The sequence below is a fragment of the Rutidosis leptorrhynchoides genome, chromosome 1, assembly GCF_046630445.1.
Source record: "Rutidosis leptorrhynchoides isolate AG116_Rl617_1_P2 chromosome 1, CSIRO_AGI_Rlap_v1, whole genome shotgun sequence".
NCBI classification, from domain to species: domain Eukaryota; kingdom Viridiplantae; phylum Streptophyta; class Magnoliopsida; order Asterales; family Asteraceae; genus Rutidosis; species Rutidosis leptorrhynchoides.
The window spans coordinates 519,927,134-519,949,844 of record NC_092333.1 but is presented as its reverse complement, the minus strand read 5'-3'; positions in this window follow the sequence as shown (position 1 = coordinate 519,949,844).

Here is a 22,711-nt window from a genome sequence, read left to right as displayed (position 1 = left end):
TTACACGAAAAAATTCCACAATGCAGGAAGATAAGCACTTTCAAGGATCAAATAAGCAACACAATATATCACCATTCACTATAAACAACAAAAAACAGAACACGCCATGGCCATAAGCTCAGTCTACATGACACTTATGATAATAAAGAGGCAGAATTCACCTGACGGTTGGAGTTCATACATCGAAAAGGTGGTTGCAGACTTGCAGAGTCTAGGAATCACCTCGGGACTTAACAATGAAATTCCGTCGACTGATGGATTCATTACTACCGGAGGACCAACACTGCACCACTTATTGTTTTATACCACAGAGGAGTGAAATTTATGATCGACACCGATAATAATATTAGTAACATTTCAACATCTCTCTATATATTTAAGTAAACACACAATTGAGTGACAAATCCCCTTAAAAATAAATTCTAGCCATCTAATCTTTTAACCATCTCTAATCCTAGCCATTCATTTCTAATCTCTCTTTGGTTTAGGAACTAAACAGACAAAATTAACCCTCACTACTAATAAACACACGGGTAGTAACACAAAAATTAGGGGTTTTTTCCATCCAATCTCACGCACAATTCTTCATCCTCCCATACATCTTCACCCTCTCAATCAAACCCTCTCATTCTCAATCTACCCTCTCCATAATCAAATCGTCATATACGTAGATTCAACATGAAGAAAGAAGATCATCTATAAAAGCATCTAACCGATGATGAAGATGCACCCAGATAAGAATCGTCTTCTCCGGTAATACGGGTACTTCTTCACACAACTTGATTTTTCTAAATCAACTGGAGATTCAAGACACCATCGCAGATCAATGGGAACGAAATTAGGGTTTTTCCCTGATTTATTTGAACCAGCAGAACATCTGCTCGAAAATTAGGGTTTCAGTTGATTAAATAAGATTTGATGAATACTCATCATCTCCACCGTCATTGTTATGGAAATTTTTCAAAATGAGGTTAGTTATACGTGTTTATTATTATTAGTTACGATTATGCTCTCCTTTTTCATGAAAAATTGTATTTATCTTGATTGTTTTTCGATTTTTAATTTTTTTAGTTTCTTTTGTTCGTTTTCTAGATTGTTATGTAGTGTATTGTTCTTATTTATTTTAATTTACTGATTGCGTAGTTAACATTATCTTTGCTGATTTAGGCTTTTAACTTACCTTTATTTTGACAATGGTTGGTACTCATCACCGGAAAGGAATCAAATAACGTGATATCAAGGATTGTCAGGACGGAGAAAGAGTAGCATTGACTTGCAATGGTCAGGACGGAGTCAATGATGCTGTTGCCCTGGCTGAATCAACATGTACGAGTTGCCAGGAGGTTGCTTCAGCTGTTGTACTCATGGGTAACAAAATTTCGCAGGTACATGCTATCACTTTCTCAAATATGGAATCAAAGAGATATGATGACTCTCCCTAAAATAGTGGTAAATTTAGCTGTTTAGGAATGAAGGGGGATATTTTCATACACTTTAAGTGAAGAAGTGAAATTTTCAACTCGTGCAATATATATGATTTTACTTATATGGGTAAAGTTTTGTAATTAAGAATTATCTGGGTGAAAACTCACTAAAGTGATTTTAAGTTTCAAGTTGTATTAATCATTTGAAGTCATTATAGTACATGACATCATAGCTTTTCAAGGTCAGACAACAATTATTTCAGTTGGCATTGCTTATGGGAATTTGGACTCTAAAAGAACTTAAATAACATGAATATTATGTTGAATTAAGTATGTATTTTTGGTTAATTATTGACTCTCTTTGATCGAGTGATATGTTAATTTTGAAGATATGATATTCATAGTATATTAGATGTATGTAATCAAAATACTATGGTTGTTTCATATACACTACTGTTGAATCTGATGAGTCCATATAACTGTTTTTCAAGTCTTTTTTGTGAAGACCCGTCCTAATCCATCCGGACAAAGTCCATATCGATTATAAACGATTTACCATAGTTGATTACATCGCTAGGTATTTGACCTCTATATGATACTTTTTACAAACATTGCATTCGTTTTTAAAAGACAAACTTTCTTTTCATCTAAAGTTGATATTATGCATACCATTTCATAATACATCCAACTATATTTGACTTAATAATAATCTTGATGAACTCAATGACTCGAATGCAATGTCTTTCGAAATATGTCATGAATGACTCCAAGTAATATCTTTAAAATGAGCAAATGCACAGCGGAAGATTTCTTTCGCACCTGAGAATAAACATGCTTTCAAGTGTCAACCAAAAGGTTGGTGAGTTCATTAGTTTAACATAAATAATCATATCATAATTTTAATAGACCACAAGATTTTATATTTCCATTTCTCATAAACATACGTCCCATGCATAGAGACTAAAATATCATTCATATGGATTGAACACCTGGTAACCGACATTCACAAGATGCATATAAGAATATCCCCATCATTCTGGGATCCTCCTTCGGACATGATATAAATTTCGAATTACTAAAGCATCCGGTACTTTGGATGGGGCTTGTTGGGCCCGATAGATCTATCTTTAGAGTTCACGTCAATTAGGGTGTCTGTTCCCTAATTCTTAGATTACCAGACTTAATAATAAGGGCATATTCGATTTCGATAATTCAACCATAGAATGTAGTTTCACGTACTTGTGTCTATTTCGTAAAACAGTTATAAAAGCAGCGCATGTATTCTCAGTCCCAAAAATATATATTGCAAAAGCATTTAAAAAGGGATTAATGAAACTCACCTAATGTATTTTGTAGTAAAAATACATATGACTATATTGACATTGCGGGGTTGGCCTCGGATTCACGATCCTTAAAGAATAAAATTCAGAAAAAAGAATGGCCCTGTCCAGGCTCGAACCCTCGACCTCTCGAAACCCGACATCCCCCTCAAACCGTTCCTCCAATGCTGTCTTTCTGTTTTAATAGACTATTAATAAATATATAACCCGTAATTGATTATATGCTCAACTTCATCTTCTTCATTCAATCCATCGACTAGAGATTCAACCCAACATGAGAATCCATTAATGAAACGTTTTTAGGACCATCAAATAATATATAAACCATCTATAGAGACCCGTAATTTACTGAAACCGATTTAAAAAAAAAAAACCCGTAGCCTGCAGCTCACGGTAAGGTTTAAAAAGAAAAATTGATTAATGATTTGATAACGTTTTAGACAAAATTTATAACACGAAACATACTACAAATCAATGTTAGAAACTATTAGAAACACTAATTTAACTCAAATCAAAACAGAACACTCGAATTTGGCTTAAGAACAAAAGTTGACTTTTTAAAACTCAAACTTTGACTCCACAATTCGTCTTTGATAGAAAAAATTGGGTTTTGATAATTTACAGATAGTTTAAGAAAACGATTCCAAACGACTTGGCATTAATACATTTTGGAATTCGATAAGAAATTGTGATATGAATAAAAAGTTGAAGAACAGAGTTGCAGCGAGCTGTAACTTGTGGACTTTATGATTTTAATTCACGACTTGTAGTTTTTGGAATTTTAATTGATAAGGGTAGTGAATACTTGAACGGTTTTTCCATTCATTGAGCTAGATGAACTGGTTTATAGCGAGTTTAATAATTGACAGAATATAAAACAAGTAAAAGAGTACAAAAAAAAAATAAAGGAAGAATAAGACTTTAACAGATACAATTAAAACTTGATAATTGACATGTAACAAATATTTTTGGATCCTACTGGGATGAATTCGACATCTATACCAAATAATCAGACAGATTGCACAGGAAGATCAATAACAAACAGAATACAGGAATATATATGTATTTATACACGGTATATATATCAGTATCTTCATATTTATGCGGAGTATAACTGTATATAATATATTAATTTCAATAATATAAATTACTGATATGGATTTATTAATAACATCTATTTATATCATTAATTTTAATAAGAATATTAATAAGAATAGGATTAATAATATTCATAATTGTATTAATAATAATTTTTACAAGTAATGAATATATTATTAAAGATAATTATAATAATAATACTAATTAGATTAATGTTAATAATAATATTTATATATGTCAAATTTCATATTTATGTATTATCTATATAATATATATCTAACATTGATTTTAATAAAATATTTTTTATTATTAATGATACTAGTAATATTATTAATTATAAGAACATTAATTTACTGATAATGATACTAATAACAATATATACAAATCTAATTTCATATATATATATATATATATATATATATATATATATATATATATATATATATATATATATATATATATATATATATATATATATATATTCTTTATATAATAATAGTAATGCTACAAATATTAATTTTAATGTTAATAATAATGAAAGTAATGATAATGATAATAATATTAGTATAGTATTTACACTCAAAATAAAAATTTAATTTAATATGTTACAAATTATTAATTATATCATATTTACTAATAATATAATTATATTGAATCTTTAGTATTTATTTACTATTTATATTTAATATTTCTTATGTATAGAATTTACACACACACACACACACATATATATATATATATATACACACACCTGTACATATTTATTTACAAATAATTGTTCGTGAATTGTCGGAACCAGTCAACGGTCGAATGCATTCATGAAATATAGTCCAAACATTTTGGAACTCGGTTTAATAGACTTTGCTTAACATGTCGAGATCATATGAAGATTAAGTTTAAATTTGGTTGGAAATTCCCGGGTCATCACATTTTTTATCTATGTAAATAATTATATGTCTGTTTGTTGAGAAGAACATGTCGATTTCATTATTTGTACAAGTCTATTTTATTACTGTTTTCATAGTTTGTAATATGTTTTTGAATACAATTATAGACATATTACTATGGCTGTCTCTGATTACAATTCTACTGAAGTATGAGAGTATGATGAAACATTTGGTAATATGCTTTTAGAATTGTAAATCATTCTTGACTCATAGTTGTAACGAAGTTTTTTTATAATATCTTTTAAGATTTAAAATTTGAAATACTGAAAGTTGACTAGAATAAAATTCAAATTAATTGTAATGTAATGCCATGGTTTGAGCAGGTTCACGAATAATGTACTCAGCACATTTTAAAAAGTATGGTTAAGGATGTTGGGAGGTGCAAAGCCGGCTGTGGACGAGAATGCAAGTGGGATAGTAGTTGCAGCTCGTGCAAAATGATCCCTTATTTAACCATCCGAGTCTGGTGCTAGGTTAGTGTTTATATAATATTATATTAGAGGTAGCAAGATAGGTGAGCAGTTGGGTTGGGTAAGGATCAAAACTAGTTAATCAGTGTTGCCCGCCATCAGATAATGTATCTAATATGATTATAAACTGTATAGTACTAAAATATTAGCGTCATAATATTTTTTAATATATTGATTTTAAAAGGTTGAAGATGTTTAAACAACACTTTGGGTGCCTTAAAATTCATCTGACATGTTTTACTCTAGAATAATGTTTTAAGTCCAAAGTTCAACACATTTGAACAGTTGATCTAGAACCTACCCATATCAACAAGTTTTCAAGTAACTGGGCTGAAATTACCACCTTTATTATATATGGGTTGGCAATAATTGTAGTCAAGTGTAAAACTCTGACAAGAGTTGATTCAAATGTGAATAGGTTTAGGCAGTTAAAGGCAAAAAAAGAAGAGAAAATCAAGTAAGCGGTGCAAGACATTGAAATAAGCTTCGTTAAATGTGAATAATTTTAGGAGCAAAACTAAAAATTCATTTACACAGAGTGCTCCAAAACATATAGTTGGAGTCTCGCGGTGCAAGACGCTCGGGTAAGCTTCGTTAAATATCATATTTGACTATTTTATTTGTAGATTAAGAAAATGATATACAAACACAATTCAATGTCAAAATATCCCCTTCTAAACTTTTGTTACATTATAATCCGAGTCTGATTATGATGTCTCTACTATTTGTATGATTGAAATGTGAATAGGTTTTGGTGTCCACATCCCAGTCTGAAGAAGATACTGACGAAAAGTCAAAGCCCACAGTATGTCCTAAATTTTAGTGTCCGTGGAATTTTCAACTCGTGCAATATATATGATTTTACTTATACGGGTAAAGTTTTGTAATTGAGAATTATCGTAGGTATCAAATGGGTCAAAAATCACTAAAGTAATGCCATGGTTTGATCAGGTTCACGAATAATGTACTCAGCACATTTTAAAAAGTATGGTTAAGGATGTTGGGAGGTGCAAAGCCGGCTGTGGACGAGAATGCAGGCGGGATAGTAATTGCAGGTCGTGCAAAATGATCCCCTATTTAACCATCCGAGTCTGGTGCTAGGTTAGTGTTTATATAATATTATATTAGAGGTAGCAAGATAGGTGAGCAGTTGGGTTGGGTAAGGATCAAAACTGGTTAATCTGTGTTGCCCGCCATCAGATAATGTATCTAATATGATTATAAATTGTATAGTAGTAAAATATTAGCGTCATAATATTTTTTTATATATTGATTTTAAAAGGTTGAAGATGTTTAAACAACACTTTGGGTGCCTTAAAATTCATCTGACATGTTTTACTCTTGAATAATGTTTTATGTCCAAAGTTCGGCACATTTGAACACTTGATCTAGAACCTACCCATATCAACACGTTTTCAAGTAACTGGGCTAAAATTACCACCTTTATTATATATGGGTTGGCAATAATTGTAGTCAAGTGTAAAACTCTGACAAGAGATGATTGAAATGTGAATAGGTTTAGGTAGTTAAAGGCAAAAAAGAAGAGAAAATCAAGTAAGCAGTGCAAGACGCTGAGATAAGCTTCGTTAAATGTGAATAATTTTAGGAAAAAAACTAAAAATGCATTTACACAGAGTGCTCCAAAACATTTAGTTGGAGTCTCGCGGTGCAAGACGTTGGGGTAAGCTTCGTTAAATCTCATATTTGACTATTTTATTTGTAGATTAAGAAAATGATATACAAACACAATTCAATGTCAAAATCTCCCCTTCTGAACTTTTGTTACATCATAATCCGAGTCTGATTATGATGTCTCTACTATTTGTATGATTGAAATGTGAATAGGTTTTGGTGTCCACATCCCAGTCTGAAGAAGATACAAACAAAAAGACAAAGCCCACAGTATGTCCTAAATTTTAGTGTCCGTGGAATTTTCAACTCGTGCAATATATAAGATTTTACTTATACGGGTAAAGTTTTGTAATTAAGAATTACCGTAGGTATCAAATGGGTCAAAACTCACTAAAGTAATGCCATGGTTTGAGCAGGTTCACGGATAATGTACTCAGCACATTTTAAAAAGTATGGTTAAGGATGTTGGGAGGTGCAAAGCCGGCTGTGGACGAGAATGCAGGTGGGATAGTAATTGCAGCTCATGCAAAATGATCCCCTATTTAACCATCCGAGTCTGGTGCTAGGTTAGTGTTTATATAATATTATATTAGAGTTAGCAAGATTGGTGAGAAGTTGGGTTGGGTAAGGATCAAAACTAGTTAATCAGTGTTGCCCGCCATCAGATAATGTATCTAATATGATTATAAACTATATAGTAGTAAAATATTAGCTTCATAATATTTTTTAATATATTGATTTTAAAAGGTTGAATATGTTTAAACAACACTTTGGGTGCCTTAAAATTCATCTGACGTGTTTTACTCTTGAATAATGTTTTAAGTCCAAAGTTCGGCACATTTGAACACTTGATCTAGAACCTACCCATATCAACACGTTTTCAAGTAACTGGGCTGAAATTACCACCTTTCTTATATATGGGTTGGCAATAATTGTAGTCAAGTGTAAAACTCTGACAAGAGATGATTGAAATGTGAATAGGTTTAGGCAGTTAAAGGCAAAAAAAGAAGAGAAAATCAAGTAAGCGGTGCAAGATGCTGAGATAAGCTTCGTTAAATGTGAATAATTTTAGGAGCAAAACTAAAAATGCATTTACACAGAGTGCCCCAAAACATTTAGTTGGAGTCTCGCGGTGCAAGACGCTGGGGTAAGCTTCGTTAAATCTCATATTTGACTATTTTATTTGTAGATTAAGAAAATGATAGATAAACACAATTCAATGTCAAAATCTCCCCTTCTGAAATTTTGTTACATTATAATCCGAGTCTGATTATGATGTCTCTACTATTTGTATGATTGAAATGTGAATAGGTTTTGGTGTCCACATCCCAGTCTGAAGAAGATACAGATGAAAAGACAAAGCCCACAGTATGTCCTAAATTTTAGTGTCCGTGGAATTTTCAACTCGTGCAATATATATGATTTTACTTATTGTAATTAATAATTATCGTAGGTATTAAATGGGTCAAAACTCACTAAAGTAATGCCATGGGTTGAGCAGGTTCACAAATAATGTACTCAGCACATTTTAAAAAGTATGGTTAAGGATGTTGGGGGTGCAAAGCCGGCTGTGGACGAGAATGCAGGTGGGATAGTAATTGCAGCTCGTGCAAAATGATCCCCTATTTAACCATCCGATTCTGGTGCTAGGTTAGTGTTTATATAATATTATATTAGAGGTAGTAAGATAGGTGAGCAGTTGGGTTGGGTAAGGATCAAAACTGGTTAATCTGTGTTGCCCGCCATCAGATAATGTATCTAATATGATTATAAACTGTATAGTAGTAAATTATTAGCTTCATAATATTTTTAAATATATTGATTTTAAAAGGTTGAAGATGTTTAAACAACACTTTGGGTGCCTTAAAATTCATCTGACATGTTTTAATCTTGAATAATGTTTTAAGTCCAAAGTTCGGCACATTTGAACACTTGATCTAGAACCTACCCATATCAACACATTTTCAAGTAACTGGGCTGAAATTAACACCTTTATTATATATGGGTTGGCAATAATTATAGTCAAGTGTAAAACTCTGACAAGAGATGATTGAAATGTGAATAGGTTAAGGCAGTTAAAGACAAAAAAGAAGAGAAAATCAAGTAAGCGGTACAAGACGCTGAGATAAGCTTCGTTAAATGTGAATAATTTTAGGAGCAAAACTAAAAATTCATTTACACAGAGTGCTCCAAAACATTTAGTTGGAGTCTTGTGGTGCAAGACGCTGGGGTAAGCTTCGTTAAATCTCATATTTGACTATTTTATTTGTAGATTAAGAAAATGATATACAAACACAATTCAATGTCAAAATCTCCCCTTCTGAACTTTTGTTACATCATAATCCGAGTCTGATTATGATGTCTCTACTATTTGTATGAGCCACATCCCAGTCTGAAGAAGTTACAGACGAAAAGACAAAGCCCACAGTATGTCCTAAATTTTAGTGTCCGTGGAATTTTCAACTCGTGCAATATATATGATTTTACTTATACGGGTAAATTTTTGTAATTAAGAATTATCGTAGGTATGAAATGGGTCAAAACTCACTAAAGTAATGCCATGGTTTGAGCAGGTTCACGAATAATGTACTCAGCACATTTTAAAAAGTATGGTTAAGGATGTTGGGAGGTGCAAAGCCGGCTGTGGACGAGAATGCAGGTGGGATAGTAATTGCAGGTCGTGCAAAATGATCCCCTATTTAACCATCTGAGTCTGGTGCTAGGTTAGTGTTTATATAATATTATATTAGAGGTAGCAAGATAGGTGAGCAGTTGGGTTGGGTAAGGATTAAAACTGGTTAATCTGTGTTGCCCGCCATCAGATAATGTATCTAATATGATTATAAATTGTATAGTAGTAAAATATTAGCTTCATAATATTTTTTTATATATTGATTTTAAAAGGTTGAAGATGTTTAAACAACACTTTGGGTGCCTTAAAATTCATCTGACATGTTTTACTCTTGAATAATGTTTTAAGTCCAAAGTTCGGCACATTTGAACACTTGATCTAGAACCTACCCATATCAACACGTTTTCAAGTAACTGGGCTGAAATTACCAGCTTTATTATATATGGGTTGGCAATAATTTTAGTCAAGTGTCAAACTCTAACAAGAGATGATTGAAATGTGAATAGGTTTAGGAAGTTAAAGGCAAAAAAAAGAAGAGAAAATAAGTAAGCGGTGCAAGACGCTGAGATAAGCTTCGTTAAATGTGAATAATTTTAGGAGCAAAACTAAAAATGCATTTACACAGAGTGCTCCAAAACATTTAGTTGGAGTCTCGCGGTGGAAGACGCTGGGGTAAGCTTCGTTAAATCTCATATTTGACTATTTTATTTGTAGATTAAGAAAATGATATATAAACACAATTCAATGTCAAAATCTCCCCTTCTGAACTTTTGTTACATCATAATCCGAGTCTGATTATGATGTCTCTACTATTTGTATGATTGAAATGTGAATAGGTTTTGGTGTCCACATCCCAGTCTGAAGAAGATATAGACGAAAAGACAAAGCCCACAGTATGTCCTAAATTTTAGTGTCCGTGGAATTTTCAACTCGTGCAATATATATGATTTTACTTATACGGGTAAAGTTTTGTAATTAAGAATTATCGTAGGTATTAAATGGGTCAAAACTCACTAAAGTAATGCCATGGTTTGAGCAGGGTCACTAATAATGTACTCAGCACATTTTAAAAAGTATGGTTAAGGATGTTGGGAGGTACAAAGCCGGCTGTGGACGAGAATGCAGGTGGGATAGTAATTGCAGCTCGTGCAAAATGATCCCCTATTTAACCATCCGAGTCTGGTGCAAGGTTAGTGTTTATATAATATTATATTAGAGGTAGCAAGATAGGTGAGCAGTTGGGTTTGGTAAGGATCAAAACTGGTTAATCTGTGTTGCCCGCCATCAGATAATGTATCTAATATGATTATAAACTGTATAGTAGTAAAATATTAGCTTCATAATATTTTTTAATATATTGATTTTAAATGGTTGAAGATATTTAAACAACACTTTGGGTGCCTTAAAATTCATCTGACATGTTTTAATCTTGAATAATGTTTTAAGTCCAAAGTTCGGCACATTTGAACACTTGATCTAGAACCTACCCATATCAACACGTTTTCAAGTAACTGGGCTGAAATTACCACCTTTATTATAGATGGGTTGGCAATAATTATAGTCAAGTGTAAAACTCTGACAAGAGATGATTGAAATGTGAATAGGTTTAGGCAGTTAAAGGCAAAAAAGAAGAGAAAATCAAGTAAGCGGTGCAAGACGCTGAGATAAGCTTCGTTAAATGTAAATAATTTTAGGAGAAAAATTAAAAATTCATTTACACAGAGTGCTCCAAAACATTTAGTTGGAGTCTCGCGGTGCAAGACGCTGGGGTAAGCTTCGTTAAATCTCATATTTGACTATTTTATTTGTAGATTAAGAAAATGATATACAAACATAATTCAATGTCAAAATCTCCCCTTCTGAACTTTTGTTACATCATAATCCGAGTCTGATTATGATGTCTCTACTATTTGTATGATTGAAATGTGAATAGGTTTTGGTGTCCACATCCCAGTCTGAGGAAGATACAGACGAAAAGACAAAGCCCACAGTATGTCCTAAATTTTAGTGTCCGTGGAATTTTCAACTCGTGTAATATATATGATTTTACTTATACGGGTAAAGTTTTGTAATTAAGAATTATCGTAGGTATCAAATGAGTCTAAACTCACTAAAGTAATGCCATGGTTTGAGCAGGTTCACGAATAATGTACTCATCACATTTTAAAAAGTATGGTTAAGGATGTTAGGAGGTGCAAAGCCGGCTGTGGACGAGAATGCAGGTGGGATAGTAGTTGCAGCTCGTGCAAAATGATCCCCTATTTAACCATCTGAGTCTAGTGCTAGGTTAGTGTTTATATAATATTATATTAGAGGTAGCAAGATAGGTGAGCAGTTGGGTTGGGTAAGGATCAAAACTGGTTAATCTGTGTTGCCCGCCATCAGATAATGTATCTAATATGATTATAAACTGTATAGTAGTAAAATATTAGCTTCATAATATTTTTTAATATATTGATTTTAAAAGGTTGAAGATGTTTAAACAACACTTTGGGTGCCTTAAAATTCATCTGACATGTTTTAATCTTGAATAATGTTTTAAGTCCAAAGTTCGGCACATTTGAACACTTGATCTAGAACCTACCCATATCAACACGTTTTCAAGTAACTGAGCTGAAATTACCACCTTTATTATATATGGGTTGGCAATAATTGTAGTCAAGTGTAAAACTCTGACAAGAGGTGATTGAAATGTGAATAGGTTTATGCAGTTAAAGGCAAAATAGAAGAGAAAATCAAGTAAGCGGTGCCAGACGCTGAGATAAGCTTCGTTAAATGTGAATAATTTTAGGAGCAAAACTAAAAATTCATTTACACAGAGTGCTCCAAAACATTTAGTTGGAGTCTCGCGGTGCAAGACGCTGGGGTAAGCTTCGTTAAATCTCATATTTGACTATTTTATTTGTAGATTAAGAAAATGATATACAAACACAATTCAATGTCAAAATCTCCCCTTCTGAACTTTTGTTACATCATAATTCGAGTCTGATTATGATGTCTCTACTATTTCTATGATAGAAATGTGAATAGGTTTTGGTGTCCATATCCCAGTCTGAAGAAGATACAGACGAAAAGACAAAGCCCACAGTATGTCCTAAATTTTAGTGTCCGTTAAACTGTTATTCACTTGCATCACGTGAATGTTTGCTACATGATCATCATGCATTTCACACATTTAATTGACTGCTTTGCATTATTCTAGAAGTAGCAATATGTGTGGGTGACCAAGTGGCGTAACGAGTTAGGTTGGGTTCAAAAGGTGAAACATTTTTTGTCAACTGTTTTATATCATTTCATTGATGTTCTGAACTTTCAAAAAACATGATCTAGGCGTTTTATGCGTTAGCAGTTAGAACTACACTTTGGCAGACTTTTGACCCGTTTCATTTATTTGACCCGACAAAGATAAAAAATGACGGTGATATATTTATTCATAGGTAATTGGGTCTATTTTTCCACACCTTCTAAAAGGTTTGTCATTGAAAGTTCATGTGGGTCTTTTTAAAGTTTCTGTGGCTACCATATATAATCCTTACTTTACAATGAATGTGATAATTTCAGTCTATTATATTTAGTTTTATTTCATATTTCATATAATGATCAAGCTTATTATTTAAACATGGATTTTTTAGGATTTTACTGATGTCCTAAATTCAGTTTGTTGTGATTTGTGTCATTCATTATTTATATTGTTGATGCAAAATGCAACTGAATGTTCATTTTACAAGATCATACCATGTCTGGAATTTTATACTTGCTTCGTATGCGGATTATAAAAAAGTTTTGTTGTTGAGAACTAATTGTAATAGTCGGTTGTTACAGGTGGTCTTCGTGGCAGTTTACAATCACTACAAGAAAGTCGCATTTTTGGTAAACACATCGTTAGATTACCTACCCAATAGTATGGAGTGAGATTTGCATTTTTTGTTCAAATGATTTTCTATGTTCCTTCAATCCATTTAACTACCATGCTTATTGGTAGATCAATAAGCTTTTTCCTCATTATCAACGTTGATATTAATATAACCATTCAATTAGCTAAAATGCATATTATGAAGGTCTACATGAATTACATATTATAAAAGTATAAAACCAATTCATATACATAACACACATATATTGATAACTCATACTAATGCTCTATATTTTTTTATTACGGAAATATTTATTTGCAGGTGCACTTAAAGCTATTGCTTTAAGGCCATACGTTGGAAGTCATGTACATTAAAATTAGATAATCAGATTGAAGTTTCGTTCAGTATTATGTAGTTTGTTAGAGATTTAAATTAAACTCCAGACTTTAGTTGTCAAGAGGTTTCTTTGTTATTTTGCATTCAATTTAAACTATTAAACATGTAGGGCAACGAAATTGAACGGTTCGTATTGGGGTATTAAAAGCCAACTTAATTGAATATCAGCCATAGTTACCTCATTGGAAGGCCTTACATTTTGATAATGTGTTTGGGCCAAATGTGGAGTTGGACAAAATTACTTTAATATCATATTTATCTGTATATTTTTTAAATGTACATAAGGCAAGTAAGTGGCCATCCCGTCTTTCTCTATATGGTTTCCGAAATAATTGTTGTTTTGACCTTGAAAAGCTATGATGACTTGGTATAGTGCTTGGATCATAACACATGACAAAAACGAACATAGTGGTATTGTAGCGGGTTCTAGGTAGATATATTCGACTTTTCCTGATGAGAGTACTTTCTCGAAGTGTGATGTTTTCAACTATTTCATATAACAAGTATGCAAGTTTGAATATTTATGTATTTTGCGGCTCTACATTGTCTTTATAACATTGTCTTCTTCTTCCCGTTAGACATCTTCAAATTCATCATTCGTTACGATTTGAGTGGCAAGGTCTGAGACAATATGCTTAAAAAACCGGCAAGTTCATTTTCGTTATTGAATCTTTTTAATCTAATTTGTTGATACTTCATCTGTTGTTTTAATAAATGACACACTTATGTATGCATTTTTGACTGCCGCTTTTACCATCAAAAAGCACTATGGGCGCGGTGAGAGGGAATCTCAATGGGCCACAAATTAACGTACCTTGCACGGTCTCCAAGGATCAAATGCAAATGAGATCTTGAGAGACAAGAGTGACTATAGAGAGTTATCGAAACTTGAAGAACAAGCAAAGAGACGCGCTGAGGTGGCTAGGTATGTTTCTAAGTTGTTGAACTATCCATTTTGACTGTATCATTTAAAATGTCAAAATGGGACATGCAAACAAACTAAACCCATTATACTTCTAAATTGTAAGCTCATAATGGTAATTTTATCCATAATTGTACTTCTAAATTTTCAAACTATTATAGTCTGAACAATAATTAATTTCAAATTTCTACTCAAGAGTCGATAATTACTCTTTGATATCTAGAGGTCACGAACTAATTGGGTTGTGAAATGATAAAATTGGTGACCTCTTGCACAAATAGATCACTTGAAACACTTTGTATCCAGAATTCTATTATATGAATTAAAATTGCAATTAAAATTGCAGATATGAAGTATTGGCCTAAGATAATACGCATAATACCTTTATTAAGTAAATAAAAAGTTCTATGTTTTTTTCTTCCTAAAAACTATACGTGTTTTTATTTATTAAACGCATATTCCCTACATTTTTACTCTACGCAGATTATTTCTACAGGAGACTAAATTTCTAATTCATGCTCGAGTGCTGCGAGTTTGCGACAATCATGGTTGGTTTATGCGCTCCTGTGTTAACTATGATAAAGAATTGGTTGAGAGAGACTCGCTTGATAAAGAAGGGACTATGTGCTGGTGTACTCAATTCACTGATGAAGCGGCTTGGGTCCGAAAGTTAGTTTATTACTTTTTTAAAATTAATGAACATTTGATAAACTTATGGTACAATATTAACTATTATCGACGTAACCTTCTATAGGATACGTACTACAATGCGAGTAACTGATAAAAGTGGAAGGTGCGATATCATACTGTTTGACAAACTATTGTCCAAGTTGGCTGGAAAGAGTAAGGCTTGGCTTAATGCTAAGGCAGGATCAGTAAGTTTTGAACTTATCAATAATATCTTACTTTCTATTGATACAAACCTATGTTACTGCTTTTTAGTAAACTAAATTGGCTACAATTCTTTTGTAGTATGATGTACCTATTGATGTTCCATCTGAGCTTGTGGATCTTAACAACCGAAACTTTGTTTTCTTATCAAAGAAAACTGATAGTTACGTCAACAACAATTACGATAGTCACATTGCAGTTCTTGACGCTATAGATGACGCTGAAGTTTTGGAGGTGATTAACAAAAAACAGCTTGAAGAAGTTGGGTCAGTTAACCTTTTAGATGAGGTCACTGTTTTCCAACCACCGACACCATACCAGGTGAAAACCACATTATATACATTGGAAATCTGTAGTCAAATTCATACATTATAATTTAGACTTAACATATATACTAATTTATACAATTATTTTTTTGGATATGTATTTACGATTGATGATTTTATATTTAATTTGTCATTTCACAGAAAAAGAATTTTGTTCGACAGTGTTTTTCGAATTCAAGTTTTGTTAGGCGTAAGAGTACAACCCCAAATAACCTTCTTGCTGAAGACACGCCAAGTCGACAAACATCTGATGAAGTTGCATCTCTTAAAATACCAAAGATTCACCCATTCTGATTTGATGCATTGTCAAATTTTTGAATAAATATAACGTGTGTTTTTTCAACACGCAATACTCATGCTACAATAAACGTGGTCTGATTGTGCAACCACATAAGGCAAACGCCTCAAACAAAATTTTTTATTTGTTTTTATGTTGCATTTCAATGACTACATTTCCTTCTAGATTTTATATATAATAAATATGTTTTTGATTTTCATTACCAATGCTTTTTATATGTCTACAATAACTGTTTAAGTATTTTATACTATGTTCAACTTTTAAAGTTTTTTACAGACATATATGGTTGGATTTTAAATTTTAAGTACATACATTGGATACAGAACAACTAACATAACTACTTACATTAAATACAATAATTAAAAACATTATTTCTATACAAACACTCACATAGCTCCGCGAATTCGCGGGTCCTCCACTAGTAGGAATTAAAGGATATTGTTATTTTGGGAGTGAGTTATTTATGTATGTATCCACACCCATGGTTATAAAAGTCCTCCAACTAGCCCGAAACTAGTTGGGATTTTGAAGTAGCCCGACTCCGACTATTCTCTTACTTGGCTGATTTATTTGGTCAATGTTGTCAAAAGTCTGATTTTGTCAGTAAAAGTGAGAATTCGATCAAAAACTGGTCAAATACGGTCAAAGTTGGTGAAAGTCCAACGAGTCTCCTACTTGGCTGATTAGACGCTACAAGGTGTCGGCTGACTAGTAGTCTCTGACTAGGTGACTAGCCAGTGGCGGAACCTGGAGATCTTAACATATGGGGTGAAAATAATAACTTGGGGACAAAAAGTAGATAAAAAAATAAAAATTCACTCCTGAAAATTATAGAAATTACGAGCACATTATAAATTTTTAGCAGGTGGGGCGGGTATCTCTTTGGGTTACACTAACTTCCGCCACTACGATTAGCGATTCTTGCAACATTGTACACACCTCCAAATATCTTTTTGTCAGCAATAACATAGTTACAAGCCGATTGCCAATACGAATGCTCCAGCAAGGCTCTTGTCATCGTTCAACCTTAAATCGTAATATAAAAACAACGAGTGTCAGCCACACAATAAATAATAAAAATAAATAAATAAATAAAAACAAGAAATTCATTTTTTTTGGTGATAAAAATATTTTTTATGTAGCAAGTTATAATACAGTAAGATTGTAAAAAGTAGTACGAAAGTCCTAATTTAGATGTTGTTAGAATTCTAACATATAGTACAAGTCTTTTTGTATGGAAAAGAGAAGGAAAAGTAAAATGTCATGTTTACTGATTTAACGGCTAATTTAGACGGTCGTCAGATACAAGGACTAAATTAGCAACATTAACATACCACGAGGACGAAATCAGTAAAAAAAAATCACAGGGACTAAATCAGCATTTTAGTACAAACCACAGGAACTATTTCAGCAATTTTGTCTTTTATTTGACTGGAGTTGGCATTTTTTATTTTATTATTAATTTTATTACTTAATGATAAATGAAAAAATAAAAAAAATACTTAGATTCGGTTAGAGACCCGTTGTTTGCGGCGAGTGAGAGTGGATTAGAGCTTTGAAGAAAAACAAAGACGAAGCTTCGTTCTTCGGCAAGGGTTCATTTCCTTTTCGTCAGGTTTCATTCTCTTTCTTTTTTGATTGGATGATGAAATTAATAATTCTATTAATTTTCATTTAGGCCTTACTTTAGTTTCTTTACCCCTTTATAGAATGGCCCCAATGGCTACATTTATATTAAGTCTGGTCACTCGAGTCGTTGTACCTTTTGATTATGACATGGTACCACTTTGAGTTACTACCCTGAAGTACTAGACCAGCTCGTATTGAAGAATAAGACTTTAGCTCCTCTAAGGCCCAGCTAAGTAAATCGAAGAAATCTAGCCCAACTTCCAGTAGCACCAAAGACCCAATTATATAATTTTGATCCAAATCTAATTGAACCTTCTGTCAATGATTTCGCTCAGCAAGTCGAACGTTATTTTCGGGGAGCTGGACCCTAGCCCCCTTTTGATCTTCTAACGTAAGCTCCAATAACGGATGGGCAGCTTCCTTACCCATTGTGGAATTTTTTTCCTCCACTTCAATCGTTCGCTGAACCTCGGGGATAACCATTAGCGTTGAGGTCAAGCAACACCAGAGAGCCGAATGAGGGGAGGCCCTCACGTCCGGTTCGGAGGGCGAGGAAGACATGCATGGGAAAGGTTGGATTAACACCGAAAAAGTGTTCCATAAATTGATTTGACCTAAATTTTCCAGATATATTCGACTATAGGTGGGCATAAAAACCGGATCCGAAAAAAAAATGGAAAAAAATCCGGAACCGGATCTGACAGGATCCGGTTTGTGTCAGAACCGGAACCGGTTCCTGGATCCGATCCGGATCCGACCGGATCCCAACGTTCAAAACGGACCGGATATTTTTCGGATAAAAACCGGATAAAATCCGGATTTTTTTGAACCGGATAAAATCCGGAATTTTTGGGCTGCTTCGATTTTCAAAAAAAAATAGCCGTTTGGACCTTTTTTTTGCAATTTTTTGAATTGTTATGGACCATTTTACCCTTACAAGTGTAGTATAAATAGATGGTGTAACATCTCAGCTAACACGTTCCCCGTAGCATGATATTGTCCGCTTTGCCCATAGGCGCACGGATTTTTATTGGCAACCACACACGACGAGCACTTTCTCAGGAGGTCACCCATCCTGGTAGTGCCCTCGCATGAGCACGCTTAACTGCAGAGTTCTCACAGGATCTGCTGTGCTTGTGGTCCCAAAACGCGTCATGCTAGGATAGGTCTCCACACCCTTATAAGGCATACTTCGTTCCCCTCTCCAACCGATGTGGGACAGATGTAACATGGGTGTTACAATCCTCCCTGTAACGACCCGGATTTTTCCGCTAATATATATAAGATTAATATTTACATAATTAAATGTTTCCAACATGTTAAGCAATCCAACTTGTTAAGACTTGTCTATTTGAAATGAATTTCATACAAACGTTTGGCCACCCAGTTTGTCTGACGATTCACGAACGTCATAACGTGTAATAATTATTTAATGGAATATATATATGGATATATATATTTATAAATTGTTAAAATGATATTTAAGTATTTCATTAAGTATATTAACAATTGGTTATATATATAAAATGAGACTACTAACTTAAAGACTTCGAAACAATATACATATATGTAATGTTTTTCGACGTCTTAAACCCTAATTTAAACTAAATGTATATGTATTGTATTAAGATGTATTAATACACTTTTGAAAGACTTAAATACATATATCAACATAATTATACTCAACAAAGATAGCTATACTCATAATCTCATTCAACTCTATCAAGAATTCTACTCGTATTTATTCGGTATTTATACCCGTATCATACCCAGCTTCTAAACGTATTTACTATTAGTATATACATACCAAATCATTGATCTTAACAGTCCTCAATCAGTTGTTAGACATGTATAAATATGATGGAGACTTGTGGGAACCATCCTTTGTCATTAACCATGACTTATTTGTAACAAAACAAAACTATACATATCATATATCTATATCTATATTCACAGGTGTATATATACACATCTCATTTCATTTACATCTTCATTTTAACTCACTCTTAAATACATACTCAAAGTATTCAGCAACCTTTCATCATATATCTCATAAACCACTTCAAGAACAATCTTAAAACATCATAACAAGAATCATTCAAGAACATATCAAGATAACCTTCCAACATGAAGAAGTTTACTTCCAATATTTTAAGCTAACTCAACAACTCTTTAAGATCACTAATTCTACTTTCTTTCCAGTATCTTTTAAACTTATAATCAAGGTAAGAATTATATATAAGCTTTAGTTCAATTCATATACTTATAACTATCTTATTTCAGGATAGAATTCTTATTCAAACTTCTGTTCAATTCATGATTTTACTTTAAGAATTCCAAGCCATCAAGGGTATCTTTGAACTCAAGATATTCTACTTATTTTTCCAGCAACTTTGTTCATTTGATTTGAGGTAGTAGCCTTATTCATAATCTTATTCGATTCATATTCACATAGCTATCGTATTTTGAGTTATAACTAATAATAACAAGAACATAGTTTAGATTATTTCTAAACTTGTTTGCAAATAAACTTAATCCTTCTAACTTGACTTTTAAAATACTTCAACACATGTATTATGATAGTATGTCAAGATAACATAAGGATATAAAACTTGTAAACACGAAGAACACCTTAAAATCGAATATACGCCGTCTTAGTCGAACGGGGGCTGTTTTGGGTTTAATTTTAAAAACCAATCTTAAACTTTGAATTAAAAGATTTCCTTTGGTGAAAAATCTTATTTTATATGGATATGAAATATATCCAAAATCCATGGTTAAACTCTAAGTGGAAGTATATTTTTCAAAAGGGTTATCAAGATGTCGTTCTTACAACGGATATGAATATCTTCTCTTATTTGACACCTAAGCTGTATTTTCGACTATAAACCTATACTTATTCTGTTAAGATTAATAATGTTGAGTTCGATACAAAACCATGGCAACTCGAATCACTCAAAACGGATTTGTAACGAAGAAATTATGGGTAAAACAAAATTGGATATTTTTCTTAATTTTTAGCTACGGACATGATTTATAAAAATGGATGCTAACCTTATCCTAGCTAACTTACCTTGTATCCTACATGTAGTTATACATGTCTTGTTCCTGAACTTATGGAAATACAATTTATAATAGTCGTGATTAAGTTCTATGATAATATATTATAGTCTTAATAAAGATCGTAAGGCACCATATATATATATATATATATATATATATATATATATATATATATATATATATATATATATATATATATATATATATATATATATATATATATATATATATATATGACTTGATCACCGTGGATTCGTATACAAAGTTTTGACATATCATTTTGACTTCTTCTATATATATTATTGGAATGAACTATTAGACACCATTGGCAGTAATCTCGAGTTAGCTGTGGGTCGAAGTGGATTCCAAAATATTATATACTTTGAGTTGTGATCGAGCCTGAGACATGTATACAATGGGTCGCGGATTGCTTCAGACAATATATATATTATGTGTCTTATTATATTAAGACAATATATTATAGTGTTAGTGAATTCTAACACAATATACGCATTTATATTTATATATAAATTTATACTGTTGGACTATTGGACTATTGGACTATTAGACTACGAACGTTAGACTACTAACAATGGACAATTAAAATTATCACAAGTATCATAAGTACGGAATATTAATTATATATATATATATCTTGACACAAGAATATTATTATTAGGTTCGTGAATTTGTCAAAAGGCCAAGTCTTATCACCATCTATTCGGAAATCATCACAAGTGAGTTATAGTCCCATTTTTACTATCTAAATTATTTTGGGATGAGAATACATGCAAAATTTATAAATGTTTTACAAAATAAGCACAAGTTCATGGAACTACATTCTACGATTGTTTTGTTATACCGGATATCTGTACTTATTATTATTATGCTTGGTAACCTAAGAATTAGTGAAAAACACTAATTGACGCGATTCCTAAAGGTAGATCTACGGGCACCAACCACCCCCATTTTCGAATAGTGGAAATGCTTTAGTACTTCGAAGGGTTCTTGTCATACATTTGAATAGTGGAATGTATGATGCCAGATATCTTAAGCGCTCTATGTTAAGGTCGGTTATCAGGCGACTCATCGTATGAATGATTTTTGCAGTTGTAATGATCCTGCGCATTTAATTAAATGAAATCTTGTGGCTTATTAAATGTTATGATTATTATATAGAAATTAAACCTATGACTCACCAACATTTTTGTTGATGTTTTAAGCATGTTTATTCTCAGGTGAATATTAAAAACGCTTCCGCTGTCATATGCCAACCCAAGGTCAAGATTTGGAGTCGGCATAATTGTTTATATTGTTTAAACTTGCATTCGGAGTGTTGTTGTAATATATTTGATCATATTGTAATGGGTTGTGTAAAAACTTATTTATTTGTGGAGATTGTCTTTGATAGACAATCTAAATTATGTCATTAAGACCTTTATTCAATAATAATGGTTATGGTTATTTTTAAAAACTAATGCAAGATTTGAAAAACGTCTCATATAGAGGTCAAAACCTCGCAAAGAAACCAATTAATATGAAATGTTTATAATTAATATGAACGGGGCATTTCAGTTGGTATCCGAGCGTTGGTCTTAGAGAATCAGAAAATTTTTCATTAGTTTGTCTAACTGATTTTTGATGCATTAGTGAGTCTGGACTTCGACCGTATTTGTTTTAAAAATGATTGCTTAATATAATTGTTGGAAACATAAGATTATTAACATATAAATATTATAAGATATATCATTCTCTTAACGTGCCTGTTATTATATGATAGATGATAGAT